The sequence below is a fragment of the Oreochromis aureus genome, linkage group 18, assembly GCF_013358895.1.
Source record: "Oreochromis aureus strain Israel breed Guangdong linkage group 18, ZZ_aureus, whole genome shotgun sequence".
Taxonomy (NCBI): domain Eukaryota; kingdom Metazoa; phylum Chordata; class Actinopteri; order Cichliformes; family Cichlidae; genus Oreochromis; species Oreochromis aureus.
The window spans coordinates 12,717,886-12,735,329 of NC_052959.1; the positions used below are offsets into that span (position 1 = coordinate 12,717,886).

The 17,444-nt window shown below is 39.1% G+C and overlaps 1 pseudogene; it reads left to right on the plus strand.

Annotated features, from left to right (window-relative positions):
- LOC116319151 overlaps positions 1-14,755 on the plus strand; it is a 71,421-nt pseudogene extending 56,666 nt beyond the window's left edge.
- The last annotated feature ends 2,689 nt before the right edge of the window (positions 14,756-17,444 follow it).

The following is a 17,444-nucleotide window of genomic DNA, read 5'->3' on the forward strand; positions in this document are numbered from 1 at the left end:
GCTTCTCTAAAGAAACGACTGTACAAGGCAGAGGTTGCTTCCTTTGTGTGCATCCGTGCATGTGTGTGTGTGTGTGTGTGTGCGTGCGTGCACCGCCCTCCTAATTAGTGTTCTGTCTGTGTTTGTTTTCTCTGAGTCGCTGCTCCTCTGATCACAGAGAAAGCAATTTATCAAAGAAAAACAATTTACAAACAAACAAACCTCGCCTCACTTTGTCCGCGCACATGGATCAAAATTGATTTTCTGCCTCAGCGTGTTCCTTAATGATATGTGATGTTGTCTGATTGTATAATTATCGTCGCATCTTTGCATATGAGTGATGTCGAGCGGCAGCAATTTAGGTCGCTGAGCTGAAGTCTGCATCACCTCTGACCCTCATTGTAACGCAGGAATGATGAGCCATCCTCCCATCCCCATCAGCGAGCTGGCTGAGCACATAGAGCTGCTGAAAGCCAACGACAACCTGAGACTCTCCCAGGAGTACGAGGTGAGAAATACTGTATATTATCATTCCATATAATAAATAGATACCATCCTGTTATTTGGCGATGTTAAGCCTGTTAAGCCTTCATAAAGCAAGTGTTACTTAACATTTGTTTACCTGCGTGCAGGCTGCTTGTTCATGATTTATTCAGCAGCGCAATTTATTGCTGTAACTCGTCTACATTACAGAGTGCTCTCTTTCCATTATCCTCAAATGCACCACTAAATATGCCAGCACACGCTATTAATGCACGTATTTTGTTGCTCTCTCGCAGTCAATCGACCCGAGTCAGCAGTTCACCTGGGAACACTCCAACCTGGAAGTTAACAAGCCCAAAAACCGCTACGCCAACGTCATAGCGTACGACCACACCAGAGTCATCCTGTCTCCCATAGAAGGTGAGGATTTGCTGGAAATGAATGTCAATTACAGAAGATTTTGAGAGTTCCTAATGGAGGGGGCGGGGCATGTTTGAGCCAACGGGTGGGTGCATAGCACACAAAGAGTTGGTATGGGGAGAGTGGTGCGAGAGCTACATGATAGATGAAATCTGAATTTGCGAACAGTGCTGGAGACCAACTGTGTGCAGTGGCATGAGACTGACAAACAGCGCGACTGCATCCAAGTGCGGCCCGCTCTCCTCCAGAACAAGGAGGAGGGGAATGGTTTTGATCTGGAGCTCATGAATTTACACCGACAGATTCTTGTTTGTTTGCTGTCGTCCACTAGTCATCCAGCAGCCTGTCTGCTGGAAGCCACGGCTGTCAGAAACAAACAGTTCGTTAGGCTGTTGGATGTCATACACGGGGGTTAATTTATTGTGCCACTTGCACAGATTGCAGTTTAGCACAAGACTCAGAAGTGTCTCGCTTGCAGGTATCCTGGGCAGCGACTACATCAACGCCAACTACATTGATGGCTACAGGAAGCAGAATGCCTACATCGCGACGCAGGGGCCGCTGCCAGAGACGTTCGGGGACTTTTGGAGGATGGTGTGGGAGCAACGGGCTGCTTCTGTCGTCATGATGACACGCCTGGAGGAGAAGTCACGGGTAAGAAAGCAAGACCTTACCCACTGACCCACTTCTGCAATTTCAATTATCCAGAGTCATGTTGCATACATGAAACTGAAGAAGAACGTCGCTTTTCTTCTGAGAACTGCAGTAGCGATGAGGCTAATGCTTTTCTTCGATTCTCGCAGATCAAGTGCGATCAGTACTGGCCGAGTCGTGGCACAGAGACATACGGGATGATCCAGGCCACACTGCTGGACACAATGGAGCTGGCCACTTTCTGTGTTCGCACCTTCTCCCTGCATAAGGTAAATTATTTCACGCCTCCTGTTCCACCTGTGTGCCCCTCGATTCACTTCTCTGCCCTCACCTCCCTTAAGTTTACGGACATATCCACAGAGAACAGCTTTGATCTCTTGAACTTACAATTTGGAAGCAGGAGCAACTGAAGTAATCATGAGCGAGCAGCGCGTGTGGACACAGAGGATAATAGATTAGTCTGGGCTTCGTGGAGTGTTCAAACCAGGCCAGCCTCCCTGTGTCAGGGACTGTGATTTGATCTCTGTTGGAGGCAGAGCAATTTCTTGTGGCACAGGGCTAATCTAGGACCGTCAGACTGGCGCGTCTCTCTCTGGCCTACTTACAAACAGAAACTAGGCCAGCTGTAGTTTCCAAGTGATACTCAACCTCTCGAAATTTTTGTTTATGTGTTGTGAAATGTGGCGTTAGAATAACAAATGACTAAGAGAATAATAACAGTAGGTAGGCTGAAGTACTTTTCTGTACAATAGCTTCTTTCAGCTGCTCACCTTTTTTACAGCGGATGTCCTTACCCAGCCAGCCCCCTTATGTTGGGCTGGGGACCAACAGTGGGAGCAATAGATGTGTATCTGATGTCCCGGTGCTCGTGTTCTTCCTGCATCATCATAATAATGTTGGTCCAGCATCAGTATTGCAACTGACAAATCACATTGTTGCGATGTCATAGCTTTGCAATGTGGAGTCGAAAAAACCCACTTCTGTTTATAGAAAACTCTTCTGGATCAAGTAGTCGGTATTTCAATAGTTTTCTATACAACATGATAAATGTATGATTAAACTTTGTTTTAATCATACATTTATCATGTATGATAACAGTTTGTTGTTAGCCAGATTTAGCTTACTCGTGTTGGTTTGGTAATGATATATAGAAAGAAGAAGTAATATAATTGTAACGTGTATATATAGGAAACCGGGGTCAGAGATTGAGTTATTTACAGAGGCAGTAGAAGACGTATTGAGTAAGGCTAAGGGAAATAAGACTTTATGTTTGTGTGGTGATTACAATATTGATCTTTGTAAAGAGGCAAATGATAAGGCTGCGTCAGATTTTTTGAATTATTACTTGGTAAAGGATTTTATCCTTTAATTATAAAGCCGAGTAGAATAACGGATAAATCGGAAACACTAATTGATCATATTTTCATTAATAGCTTGGAGAGTAATATTATGAGTGGCCTCATCATAAATGATATAAGCGATCATCTACCAGTCTTTTTTACTTTTGATTTAAATATGAAAAGAAAGGAAGAAGTTGGGTTCGTGAGTCATAGAAGGTTAAGAAATAACGAGGCAATTAACAAGTTTAGACAAGATCTCATGGAAGTGGAGGAGGTTTATGTTAATGAGGTCAACGTTGCATATGGAGCTTTTTTAAATACTTACTTGGCCTTGTATGATAAACATTGTCCATTGGTATCATTTAAGTATAAGAAAAGAATAAGAATATGAAACCTTGGATAAGTAAGGGTCTTGCAAATGCGTGTAAAAGAAAAATAATTTATATAGGGATTATATAACACAGAGAACTAAGAATGCGGAAATGAAATATAAAGTTTATAAAAATAAGTTGGTATTAATATTGAGGAAAGCCAAGAAAGACTACTGTAATAAACTTTTCAGGAAAACAAGAATAATATTAAGGGCATTTGGAATATTTTTAAGGAGGTATTGGGTAACAAGAACACACCCTTAGATCGGCCTAATTATTTTATTAAGAATAATCAAGTTGTCGAAGACAAGACTGAAGTAGTAAACGAATTCAATTCCTTTTTTGTAAATGTTGGACCCACTTTAGCAAATTTAATTAGAAAAAATGACGATCCAGAATATGAGGAAGCCTGGAAAGTAGAAAATAGAGTGGTTAATTCTATATTCTTGGCTGATACTACCATAAAAGAAATAGTAGCAATTGTAGAAAATTGTAAAATAAAAATCTACTGACTGTGATGGTATAGATATGGTCATAATTAAAAGACTTTAGACTGTATAAGTATTCCTCTTTGCTATATTTTTAATCTTTCGTTACAATCAGGAGTATTTCCTGATCGAATGAAAGTGGCAAAAGTGATACCCTTATATAAATCAGAGATAAGCATAGTTTTAATAATTATAGGCCAGTGTCTCTTTTGTCACAGTTTTCAAAAGTGCTTGAAAAACTTTTTGCGCAAAGACTTGATAGTTTTATTGAAAAATATCAACTAATAAATGAAAATCAATTTGGTTTCGTAAAAATAGATCAACGGCATTAGCATTGTTGACTTTCATTGACGATATTTCATCTGCAACCAATAATAATAAATATACAGTTGGGGTATTTGTTGATTTAAAAAAGCTTTTGATACGTTACAACATTCTATTTTGATTTCTAAATTGTATAATTATGGTGTGAGAGGAGTGGCATTGAATTGGTTAAGGAGTTATTTAGAAAATAGGTCGCAATATGTGCATTATCTCGGTAACACCTCTGAAAGATTGAAGATTGTATGTGGCGTTCCTCAAGGTTCTATTTTGGGACCTAAACTTTTAATTTATATATTAATGATATCTGTGACGTATCAAAAGGTTAAATTCTATTTTATTTGCAGATGACACAAATTTTATTGCTCTGGAGAGAATTTGAAAGATTTGGTTGAAATTATGACTTCTGAGATGTTAAGATTAAAAATATGGTTTGATGTAAATAAATTATCTTTGAATCTGACAAAACGAAATTCATGATATTTGGCAATCGTGTAAAGGAGGATGAAGTCATTATGTCCATTGATGGAGAATTGATTGAAAGAGTTACTGAATTTCGTTTTTGGGTGTAATAGTAGATGAAAATTTGACGTGGAAATCACATATTGAGTATATTAGAAAGAAGATGGTTAAAAATATTTATATTTTGGGAAATGTAAGAGATTTATTAGACTATAAAACAATGCGCATTTTATATTTTTCATTGTTTTTTTCATATTTTAGTTATTGTATTGAAGTCTGGGAATACATATGAGAATACTATAAAACCTCTAAACTTATTACAGAAGAAAGTGATACTGAATGATTCATAATGTGAAATATAGAGAATATACAAATAAATTATTTATAAAATCAAAATTATTAAAATTAGGAGATTTAGTGAAATTACGGACACTATTAATTATGTTTAAGGCTAAAAATAATATTTTGCCCTTTAAGTTACAAAAGTATTTTTATTGTGTTCAGGGGAGAGACAGCCGAAGGAAATTTTATTTTAAGCATCAGTTAGCTAGGACTACACAAAGGTTAATGAGTCCAACGGTTAGGGGTATACGACTGTGGAACTCTCTTCATTATAATTTAAAGAATTGTATAAATTTATATTGTTTTAAAAGTGTTATATGCTTAAAACGATAACTCAATATGAAGAATGTGAATGAAATTGGAGTTCATTGATGAAGGATCCATTATCATTTTTTGTTTTATTTATTTTAATTTTATTTTTCTCCTTGTTACCATGTGGAGTGGTATATTTTGATTGTAAATTTGTATATTCTGATGGTAAATTTGTTGTTTGGTTTGTGGTAGGACCGGAGATAAATGTTAATGTTAGTTTGTTCTCTGATTTTTGGTGCCCACTTGTAATATAAGTTGGATTGTAGATAGGGGCAGGGTTTAATAAGAATATTTTCTTCTTCCTGCTCCTTTTCACACATGGTTGTAGTGTTTTATTGATAGAAAGTGTGGTTGGTTTGTTTGAACTGTTGTACCAAGTGTGAAATAAATAAATAAATGAAATGAAATGAAATGAAATGATAGTTTTTAATAGCATTAGCTAACGTCTTGGCTAATGCTAACTGAATACTCATACAATATTGTTGTGATGATGTAGGAATAACGCCAATACTGGGTTATCAGATTGTGTGTACACTAGCACTCCTCTTTTTGATATTGGGGTTGTGCTTTCCTGTTTCCCCTGTGAACTAGTAACATTTTGTGATGTTTTGTAGCTATCCATACATAAAAAAGTTAGCAAACATGCTAACTCCTGCATATCAAAATATCCCTGTGTTTCTTGCTTTCAATTCAATTATTCTGAGCAAATTCTTTTCATCTTAAGACCAGTGGTCAGTTTTGTTTTTTTAAATGCAGATCCCTGTGAACTTTGAATGATTACGCATTAAATAATTTGCATGAATAAAAACATGTATAAATTTACATTAATTTTAGAGGAAATTTCTGGGATCAAGATTTAATCCATGTTTGTTTATAAATTACATTCCTACCAAAATAAGAAACTGGTAGGTTTATGAATTTTATTAAGCACCTGATTTCCTTGCTTCATTTGCATTCGGCTTTGCATCTATTACATCTTATTATAGTCATAGTTTAATGTGTGTACACACCTTACTCAATGTGTTTCTACTTTTTTTGTCACATCAAATATTTTATCTGTCTTAAAACTGATTATTTGGTACATTTGCTTAAAGTCTGACTAATCCCGTTATAGCCACTAATTTAAAAACATTATCTTTTCTATTTGGTTTAAATTCTGTATCCTCTGAGATTTCTCCCATATAAAATCATTCCACGTTCTTTCTGCATTGCTCTACCAATCCTCCTCCAGGTTTTAACTGTGCTATTGACACATTCATTTTATTCCCAAAGGAAATTATTGAACCATTTCATTCCTAAACTCAAGATGGTTTTTGGAACACACATTTGCAATAAGAGATAATTAATCTTTTCAAAGACGGTTAAATTTAACAACTTCCAACTCTTTTGTTTAATCAGCTTTTTTTATAAGAGTCTGTGCTAATGAAGCTTACAAATTTCGTTGTACAAGTGGTATTGGCTTCAATGACACTAACCTCAGTTTTTCTCACGTGTTTCTCACGTCAGAGTGGAAGCAGCGAGAGGCGAGAGGTGCGTCAGTTCCAGTTCACAGCCTGGCCCGATCACGGCGTGCCAGAGTATCCCACCCCCTTCCTCAACTTCCTACGCAGAGTCAAAGCCTGCAACCCCCCTGATGCTGGACCTATCATTGCTCACTGCAGGTATGCTCACACCCACATTTAATTTATCTTGGAGGTAAATAGGATCAATGCTGCTTTCATCATGACTGTGAAGCTTTAGTGAGGGAGCGTTTAACGTGGAAAAATGACTGGGAAAGTGGCTGATTTGCTGCGCTAATTTCATCTTAAGGTAACAATATCCGACCCTTGTGGAGCTCACTAAATTTCACAGTTGTTTGATCTGCACAAAACTGAAGAGATTGAAAATTGCATTTTCACTGGTTGGTTATGCTGGGAACTGTTTCTTGGCTGAATACAGAAAATTCCTTAACTCTCCAGTGGTCAACAGAAATAGCGTGAGAACACTTCACGCTATCATTGCATGAGATGCAATTTTATCATTTTCAGCTAATTTTTCATTCCTAGTTTTTTGGCCAAGCATCAGCTATTTTTACATTTGACCTGAACTTCTGAAAAGATCCTTAAAAACATTTTAATCTTTAAAAAAATCTTACTGAAGAAAATATCATGTATATAACACGCCTTTTTTGCCCCCTATGTCAGCGCCGGTGTTGGTCGCACTGGCTGTTTCATTGTCATCGACGCCATGCTGGAGCGCATCCGACACGAGCGCACTGTGGACATCTACGGTCACGTGACCCTGATGCGCTCACAGAGGAACTACATGGTGCAAACGGAGGACCAGTACAGCTTCATCCACGAGGCCCTTCTGGAGGCTGTGGCATGCGGAAACACTGAAGTGGCTGCCAGGAGTCTCTACTCCTACATGCAGAAGCTGTCCAAGGTGGAGAGCGGAGAGCATGTGATTGGCATGGAGCTGGAGTTTAAGGTGAGAGTGGAGGCAGTGGAGCTGGAAAACATTTAAATGAAGTGGAAGGCATGCAAATTTTACGTCTGATATTTGTTTGAGAAGTAGAAAATATTGGCAACATTGTCTCCAGATTTTAAAAAAAAAGTACCCATTTGAAATAATTGGTTTGATGGTGTGTCTGTGAGTTGTAAACCTTTAAGCTAGACGTGATCTTTGCCTCACAGGTTGGTTTAGTATAGAAAATATTGTTAGAGGCCCAATGATAATATAACACCCATGTCTTTGTGAAAAAAATAAAAAAATAAAAGACATAATTACAGCCTGTACTATTTTCAATTTATTAAGTAGTTAAGATAACTCTTGGCTTGTTCCAGTTTCTCAGCTATGACCACATGAATTTATGCTGTTGTTTTACTTTTTGGCAGCAAACTGATTGTTTTTGTGTGTTTGGGCTGTTGTTCAACAGTTATTGCATTAAATAATCAATGAAATAATCAGGAAGATGATTTAAGAGTGCTTTGAAAAACATTTACTTGATTCATATACTTAAAGATACAGTGTGGAAAATGTCACAAGCAGATGTCAGTAGAGGGTAGATTTCTTACCCCTCTTAATTCAAGTGCATGATTCTAGCTACGATGCCCACAGTAGGACAGACACAGGTATGATCCTCCATATGTTCAGTCTGAAGGTGCAGACACATCCTCTGGCTTTGCCATATTACGTATATGTCCGGTCTTTAGCCACGTCCATAAAACAAGCTTAGGCAAAACAGCGATGTCCATCTTGGCCACAAACGGGTGCCGACTGCTATGTATTTTTAAAGGATTCTTTCTAAGTTTATAAGAATACATCAGTTTGTTGGAAGACGTAATTACACACTAATCAATGATTACTTTCTCAAAATAATTATTATATTAAATAACCTAAAAAAATTACTGACTGCACCTTTAAAAAAAAAAAAACCCACTTTCCTTCATTTTCTCTCCACCCAGCGCCTGGCTAACACCAAAGCCCACACGTCCAGGTTCGTCACAGCCAACCTGCCTTGCAACAAATTCAAGAACCGACTAGTTAACATCATGCCCTATGAAACCACCCGCGTGTGCCTCCAGCCCATCAGAGGACTGGAGGGGTCCGACTACATCAACGCCAGCTACATAGACGGTTACAGGTATGTTTTCGTCCTGCAAACGCTAATATGACCTGACCTCCTCTCTCTGCTGCGGTCCTCTTACGATGGTTTGATGAGTGAATGGACTGGATAGCTTTTCACCACATTGCTCTCACCTGTCACTTCCTGTCAGATCTGTCATTACTGTGTACATGTTGCCACTATTTGTCTCGCTGCGTGGCACTCATTTTGGCCCAGTGAAGACTTTCTGATGATTCAGGCATTCAGAGTCATTGTACACACATGTTGTGACTGTTGCTCTTCTTGCCTGCAGCCTGACCCCCTTTTCAGTCTGATTCTTGACAGATGAAGAAACAAGGCAGGGGAAAGGAAGTGGCTACATAATGTGTGTTTGTGTGCGTTTGTGTGTGTAGGCAGCAGAGAGGCTACATTGCCACCCAGGGTCCACTGGCTGAGACTACAGAGGACTTCTGGAGAATGCTGTGGGAACACAACTCCACTATAGTAGTTATGCTCACTAAGCTGAGAGAAATGGGACGGGTATGGACAAAATACACAAAGCTAAATAAACAACAGGTCTTGTAACATTGCAGCCCTCTTGCGTATGATTACTGAAGACTTCTTATGTGTTCTGCTCTGGCAGGAGAAGTGTCACCAGTACTGGCCCGCTGAGCGCTCAGCCAGGTATCAGTACTTTGTGGTGGACCCCATGGCGGAGTACAACATGCCTCAGTACATCCTCCGGGAGTTCAAAGTTACAGATGCCAGGGTTGGTTCATGCTTTGCTTAAAGTGTCCTCTTGCATGTTGCATTCAGACAACGGTGTAACATCACACTATGAGGTTTTTCAGGAGTATTTTGTCAGTGCTGTTAGCAGGCAGTGGCGCACAGCATGTACTATCGACCTGTAGTGTGTGCTGGTTAGTGTGTGTTTTCTATGTGAATGTGTGCAACACAACAGGTTCAAGGTATTGACAGACTCCTATGGATCACTCATTCAACCATGCTGTCTCCAGATTACCTTGACATTGTGTGTGTGTGTATTTGTGTATATTCACACACACACACACACATGTCAGTCATACATAAATCCAGTTAAGCCTGTCCAGCCCTGACGCCACATTGACAGATGCTCTATTGATCTCCATTAAAGGGGAGTCAGAAAGGCTGAGCAGAAGAGAAAAGATGTAATTGCCTTCTGAGAGGCTGACAAAAGCAGACGCACTGACGTTACAGCTTTAAGTTAACCACAACCACTGATCCAGGATCAGATAACAGTAATCATTAGAAGGAAGAGAGGATATTGCCTGGCAGTCTCACTCCTCAGTCAATACAGCGAGAGGAAGCTTTGTAAATAATCATTTCGAAATAATCACCTTGCATGAAGACCAACTGCACATTCAAGGACAAGCGTCTGAATATGTGACAGAAAGACATCAGATAGATCTTCACATCCATATAGTGTGCAGGTTATTGTTTTAACTGATTCCTCGCTCCCCCAGGACGGCCAGTCACGAACAGTGCGTCAGTTCCAGTTCACTGATTGGCCAGAGCAAGGTGTGCCCAAATCTGGGGAGGGCTTCATCGATTTCATTGGCCAAGTGCACAAAACCAAGGAGCAGTTTGGCCAGGATGGACCAATCTGCGTTCACTGCAGGTAAGCAGCGGGCTTTATCTAACACAACCGGTCGTTGGTAATTAAATCACAGTTTAATGTGACTCTCGCCTTTCTAATAACAGTAGTGTGTGTGAGAATCCAGCACACTGTTGATCTGACACACTACATACGCTAGTAAAATTGTTTTCCTTTGTGGCTGCAGTGCCGGCGTGGGGCGGACAGGTGTCTTTATCACTCTGAGCATTGTCTTGGAGCGGATGCGTTACGAAGGGGCGGTAGACATCTTCCAAACTGTCAAAATGCTGCGGACACAGAGACCAGCCATGGTGCAGACTGAGGTAAACACACACTCATTAACCAGGGCAGAGACAGTGAAGTAGAGCACTGCATTAATGAGAATGGTGGTATTTGACATTTAGCCTATTGTTGATTTTAACTATTTGATTATTAAAGGAAAATCTCTCTATTAAAGTCTTTTTGGTAAAGAATAATGTGGATTAAGAAACCATTAGATTCATATTATCACCGGGCCTTAAAAATTCTCCCAAAGTAACAGAGATGGAAATGTTAACCACATAAAAAGATCATAATTCCACTGGTTGTGTATGTATTTGCAGTCAGATCTGGGAAAAGAACAGAAATGTGAATAGCATAAGAGTTTAGAATTATATTCATTATCTGCCCAAGAAGCTAAAATGCTTCGCAGCTTGGCATGCTGAACTGTATCGCATATTTTTAATCCATGCTACCATAACGCAGGCAAAGCCTTAATGTTATTTAGGCAGCGCTAGCTATTGATGAGCAGTCCCACCCACATCAATATACATTTGCATTAGCATAAGTAGGACACTGAAAGGAGGAAATAGCCCCCAGAGTGTGAATTTTTCATTATAAAATGTAACAGCAAGACACACAAGCTGGTGGAGCACTTTGTAACAGTGTCATGTTATATTCTATATACAGAAGCAAGGTATGCAGATGGTTTAATTCATAGGTTCATTTGCATAAACATGTGAACGCATATTTGATAAAGTGCTGTGCTTTACACTATGCACTAGTGCACTGGTTCACTATATGTAAAAATCTGACTTTTTCAGGTTAATTATAAGAAATTAATGAAAATATATTTCTAAGTGTGCTCGAGTGCTAAATTTATGCATATTCGTAAGTATACAGCATTGTGCAAAAGTCTTGAGCCACCTGATTTCTCTATATTTTGCTTTTGTGCAAAACTTAAGCAACAGTTCTCCTGGCTTTCTGCTGATCTTTTAAAGTTTTTCTTTGGACATTTGCTGCTTTTTCACTCATTTTCAGGCCAGTCTTTTTACCTGAACTTTGTTTCTAAGCCAATCAGCACTGACCTATGAATCATTTGAGGGAAAAAAAAAAGCATATACCTCAAGGGAGGAGCCACTGTTGTGTCTATACATAACAGAAACCTTAGCTAAGAGCCAATTTTAAAGTATCTGTAAGCACTTTGTTACTAACAGCTTGTTGTAAAGCCGCAGGCTTGATTTGGAACTGCATTTCTTCCAAATATATGACACTCTGTTTATGGAATTTGTACTTGTGTTTTTCACACAGGACGAGTACCAGTTCTGCTACCAGGCTGCTCTCGAGTACCTGGGTAGCTTTGACCACTATGCAACGTAAGAGAACAGACAACCATCCATCCATCTTTCTGCTTTGAGGTCCACAAACAAAACCAACCGAGTGAGACAACAGAAAGACGGCGTGAAATAAACGTGAACACTGAACCTTTTCCGGGAGCGAGATTCAAATTCTGCACCAACGAGGACAAAAAGCAACAAAAACAGCAACAAGAAAATCTCTGTCTAACAGCGTCTCAGCAGGAGTTTCCCTGAGGAGCTGCTGGGTGTGGAGACTATCCATGTGTAATCCATATACTTACCTCAGTGTTCCAGTGTGAAGGACGTATAATACATGTGTGTTGTGGTCAGCTATCTCCAATATGAACCAGTGAAATACAAATGGCTTCTGAACAGGAATTATGATACTCTATGTGTATAAAACAAACAAACAAAAAAAAGATTTAAAAAAAAACTAAACAAAAAAAACACAAGAGCCTGGATATTTGCTGCACCCTAAATGGGCTTTTTATCCTCAACTTTGTATCTATTGGTTTGATGTACTAAAGGGGTTACAAAGTGCAAAGGTGAACGTTTCTATGTGTCTGTGAGTCTATTTCTAAGGTGTCTACTGCTACCATCAGTAGTCCTGCCTGTAGTTTGAAGCATATGACTAGGTTGTGGCTCAGCAGAAGCCTTCAGTATGGACTCACCACCCCGAGGACTGTTGGAGAAGCATGTGGATGATCATTTACCTGATGCACAGTGCCAAGAGAAACCATGCAGCGTGAACATAAACTGTGGCCTAAAAGGAGAGGTGACTCCTTCTTTCATCCAGCATAACATAATCAGACTAGAGACCGCTCTTTAAAAAAACACACACAACACGATCACAAGGATCAGTTGGCAGCCCCAAACAGCTGACCTCGGAACAGCGATTAAAACCTACCGCTTCCTTAACTGGGCTGACGTTTTGTAGTCCGGTGCTTTCTTCACTCAACAAAGCTTGCTCGCTGTTTGCTGTAGTCCTTGTTCATCTTCCAGCTCAGCTCCTCTTGATGTCAGTCCTATCGGTTCAGTTCAGCAGTGGCTTACTGAAGAGAGGCTTAATGAAAGAAAGAACTGAGCTCCAGTCAGTGTCTTTCTCTCTCTCGAGCCATCTTTCTGTAGATTTTTCTGTTTTCACTGTATGTCTTTGCCTTACGTTGACTTCATTTTTTTCTTGCGTCCTTCACATGCTGCTTCATGCTCGCGCAATCCGTGTTAAAGCTTTTATTGCCGTGCATTGTCTTCACTCGAGGATGAAAATTTTGTTTGTTTGGTTTTGTCCTGATCATCTTCCTCCACTGAAGCTCTCCTACTTGAATTTTGCCGCTTTTGCAGTTAAACCCTTGTGTTAATTGCTTTTGCTCGCTAAGGCTACCGTCAGTGAAAGATTACGGGAAAAATTCAAAACACATTCAAAGCTAGTAGTGAACCGCTCACTATCAACAGTCCTCTGCCTCTATCCCATCCCCCTGTTAACCCTATTAAAAGTTTCTCTGTTCCTTAAACCCTTGTTGTACAGAACATGCTCAGCTTTACCGACTGATAGATCCGTCCCCCCCGCCCCTTCCAATTAAGTATGACTGCACTCAACTCCTCGATATGGTTGTTTATCTTTTTCTGAATTTGAAATGTAGTCATGATTGGTCCCACGTGGTGATTAAACAGCACAGCGATGTTCCAATATAGCAGGCATCTCGACCGAAATCACCAATTTTGTACATACAGTCTATCATTGGAGTCCTATACAGTACAGTTGCATAACGTCTGAGCACAAAATATAACGTGGGATTGGATGTGATGTAGTACTTATTGTCGCAAAAAAAGAAAAAAAAAGAAAAAAGCCTTATTGTTATTGTTCACTTTGTCATATTTATTTCGTATGATTTTTTTAAAGGATATTTATTATGACTATTTTGTTCTTTTTCAAGTTTGTTTTTATTTATTTGGGATTTCTAGCATTTCTAACCAATAAGACGATGTTTATTTGTTTCTTTGGCGAGCCATTGTTAAAGTATGATATTGTCACTTTTTTTAATTTTATCTTTAACCGTCCATTTTGGTGCTTTTTTTTCTCCTTTTTTAAAAAAAAAAATTGCTTTATTGTTACAACGTATGCCCTCTGTGTAGGGTGCTATTTGATACTGATTACTGATGTCCAACTAGTCAGCTAGAGATGTACGTACAATAGAGGCAGGACTAGCTTCAGTTTACAGAGATGCCCTTTCGATGCTCTCCCTCGTTCAACCTCCATAGCTGGAGGTACGTTTCACCCCACCGTGATAGGTGTAAGGGCATCAGAGAAATTAGATATATAGAGCAGACTACAGGGCAAATCGGTGAAGACCTCCTGGCAAGCTGTTGGTGTTTAGTTTGCTTGAAAGCACATGGTAGCAAGTGTATTTTTGACAGAGAATGGATATGAATTGCCTAGCTACACACTTTACACACCCTGAAAAGTTATTGTTTGAACCTGAAATTATTCTCATATGAACTCTATGTGTGGTCCATAAGTCTTGACAATGTTTGACATATATGAAATATGTTATTCCTTCGATTTCTAATGATTATTGTGTCAAGAGAAATATAAAAGACACACGCGAAACATAATATGAAATGTGTTGAGGGAAAAGCTCTGGTGATGCCATACCCCTCACTTATGTACCTGTTCTTTCCTTTCGAACCATAGATGTAGATATTGTATCTCGACTTTGTATTAAAAGCAGGATGATTGGATATACAGCACAATGAGCTGCTTGATTCTTGTGGGGGTGGGGGGGTAGCTCTTTGGTGTGATTCACTCTTCGATCACTAGATGGGGCCAAAGTAGCTGCACCTACTCTTTAGTAGTGCACACAAAAACACGGAGAATCTGTTTGGATTCGGTTTTGCCTCCTTTTTTCACTCAAAATGTACAAAATTCTTTTGCTTCAGGTCTTAAAAAATCTTGAAAAATTGCAGGTGAGTTCTTGGTCTTGGAGGTACTTTTTGTGCAAATCAAGCAAAAAGCCCTGCCTGAATGTAAAAAGTGCAGATGGTTGACTGAAAATGTTGCCCTATCCAAACTGAGAGAAAGAGACGACCATTTACACTCATTGGTCACTTCATTAGTTCCACCTTGCTTGTGGTTGTTTAAACGATGATGAGTTGGTACAAAGGGCTCAAGCCTTCATATCAGCTCAAAACAACGTACTGATTCTTCTCTGACTTCTGACATCAACAAGGGATTTTGGCTCAGAGAGCTGGAGCTCACTTACTCGGTACTCTCGGTGTTTTTGTGGGAAAATCCCAGCAGATCAACAGTTTTTCTGCATTGGTGCCAGACAGGCTGGTCCGGCACTTTAAAATCTGCTCACTTCCCCATTCTGTTGCTCAGATTGAACTTCATGATCCCGTATGCACACCTAAATGCATCAAATTGCTGCCATGTGATTGGCTGATTAGACGTTTGTGTTAAAGAGCAGCTAAACCCAATAAAGTGGCCGGTGAACGTGTATGCAGTTTCTAGTCTTACAACCACTCAGAGGGTTTTCAGCAAAACAAAGAATATTCATGCATTCAGATACGTATTCATATAGCTCTTTATCTTACCTATAATAATGAATGCATGAGGCACAATTTGACGTTGACCAATACTCTTAATTTTAGTCTACCTACCTCGTCCCCGAGTCTCGGCCACCTCTGCATCTTCAGTATCAAGGTTTATTGATGAGTGTTTTTTTTACAAGGATTAACTCTAAATATTAACAATTAATGGGTTTTTTTAACTTTGACTTTTGACTATTTAAGCTCAGTGACAAGTTTGAAATGTTATAATCACAAGTTCACATATCCATAAGGCTTTGACTGTATACAGTTCTAATACATTAAATCTAATATATCATCTCTATAGCTCAGTAGTGATGATGTTCATTATAGAAATCTATAAGTGTTGTCACATCACAGGTTTCTTACTTGATAAAATTAAGCAGGCAAGTAAGTTTTATTCCTGTAGCACATTTAAAACCAAAGTGCTTTATACTAACATAACAAAGAATATTCAGGTTCCTGAAAAATGTATGCCACACACATTCACAATATTTACATGGAATAACTTAACAACAACCAATCCTCCAGTCACCATTCCAGAAATCAGCAGTTTCTAAAAGTTTGACAGAAATGTTTGTTTTTCCAGAGTTTCAGTGTAACGACTGCAAAGGTGCGAGCTTTTGAGATAAGCCTCGACCTCAGGATGATCAGGAGTGTTTGAGAATCAGATCTTAATGATTTTAAACAATACATAGATGCCACAAATATGTCACGTGCAGTAACAAGACAAACAGTTAAATAGTTAAAAATCGAGATTTTGATGTGTCTGCTGGGAATTTAAACCAGCCTAATAATGAACAGAATTGCATTTCAGGTATTTTAAATGGAATTTTATTCAGTTAAAATTAAACTTTTAACATAAAAAATATATTTAAGATACCTCCAGTTCTTCTAAATAGTCAAAAATACAATTTTTCACATAAAAAAACCCTTTCCATCCCTCACCCCATCCATTTAAATCCACCCGTCAAAAATATGGATTGAACAAACCAGAATTTATGGCAGTTAGTGACGGGAACCAGGACTGGACAGACTACTTTCCTTTCATCAGGAATGTTGCTCCTCGCATTAGTGATAGGGTCGGTTTTCAAAGCACATGCCATGCACAAAGAGATTATCAACTGCTGTTCACTAATGCTCACGAACTTGCCTGACCTATGCAGAGCTCTACAAGTGTCTGACGTCTAGACTAAAGGCAAAATCTGCCTGCCATCCTCATTGTTCCTGACTGTTATCGGTCTGATATGAACAGCTGCTGCATCTTACACTGTTTCTTATCAGACGGGGCTGAATGTAAGTTAACTTACTGTTTCCTCAAAATCTCCCTAAAAGCCAACCCCTCACTGCTGTTAAATGTTGCACAAAGGAACAGAAAGGGAAAGTCAAGAAATGCATTGTTCTGTCTGTGAAAGGCATGTACACGTGCACTTTCATGACTCCAAGCTGGTGCACGTCCTTAATGAGATGTGTTAAAACAGGTCAGGTAATGTTACAAAATCAACATTATTTGCCTGTACAGGGTTTTGTGCCCCAGTTCGTTCCACACCTACAGACGAGTCACAGCAGTCAGTGTGAAGCACTTATCTGGATGCTCAATCATCCAGATAAGTAAATCTGGATGATTGGATGAGTGACGAAATGTTTCTCCCACAAAACGTTACGTCCAGATGAACAGAATCAACTTTTGGAGTTAAACACATATGCTTGAATTTAATTTCACTCTGATTGACGTTAATTGTACATGGCCTTTCTCTGTCGGCACATTTTAAAACCTATAAAAATTTTAACACTCAGTTAAATTAAAACTTATCTGAAGTGTTTACACAATTTCTTTGCTTACCTTTCT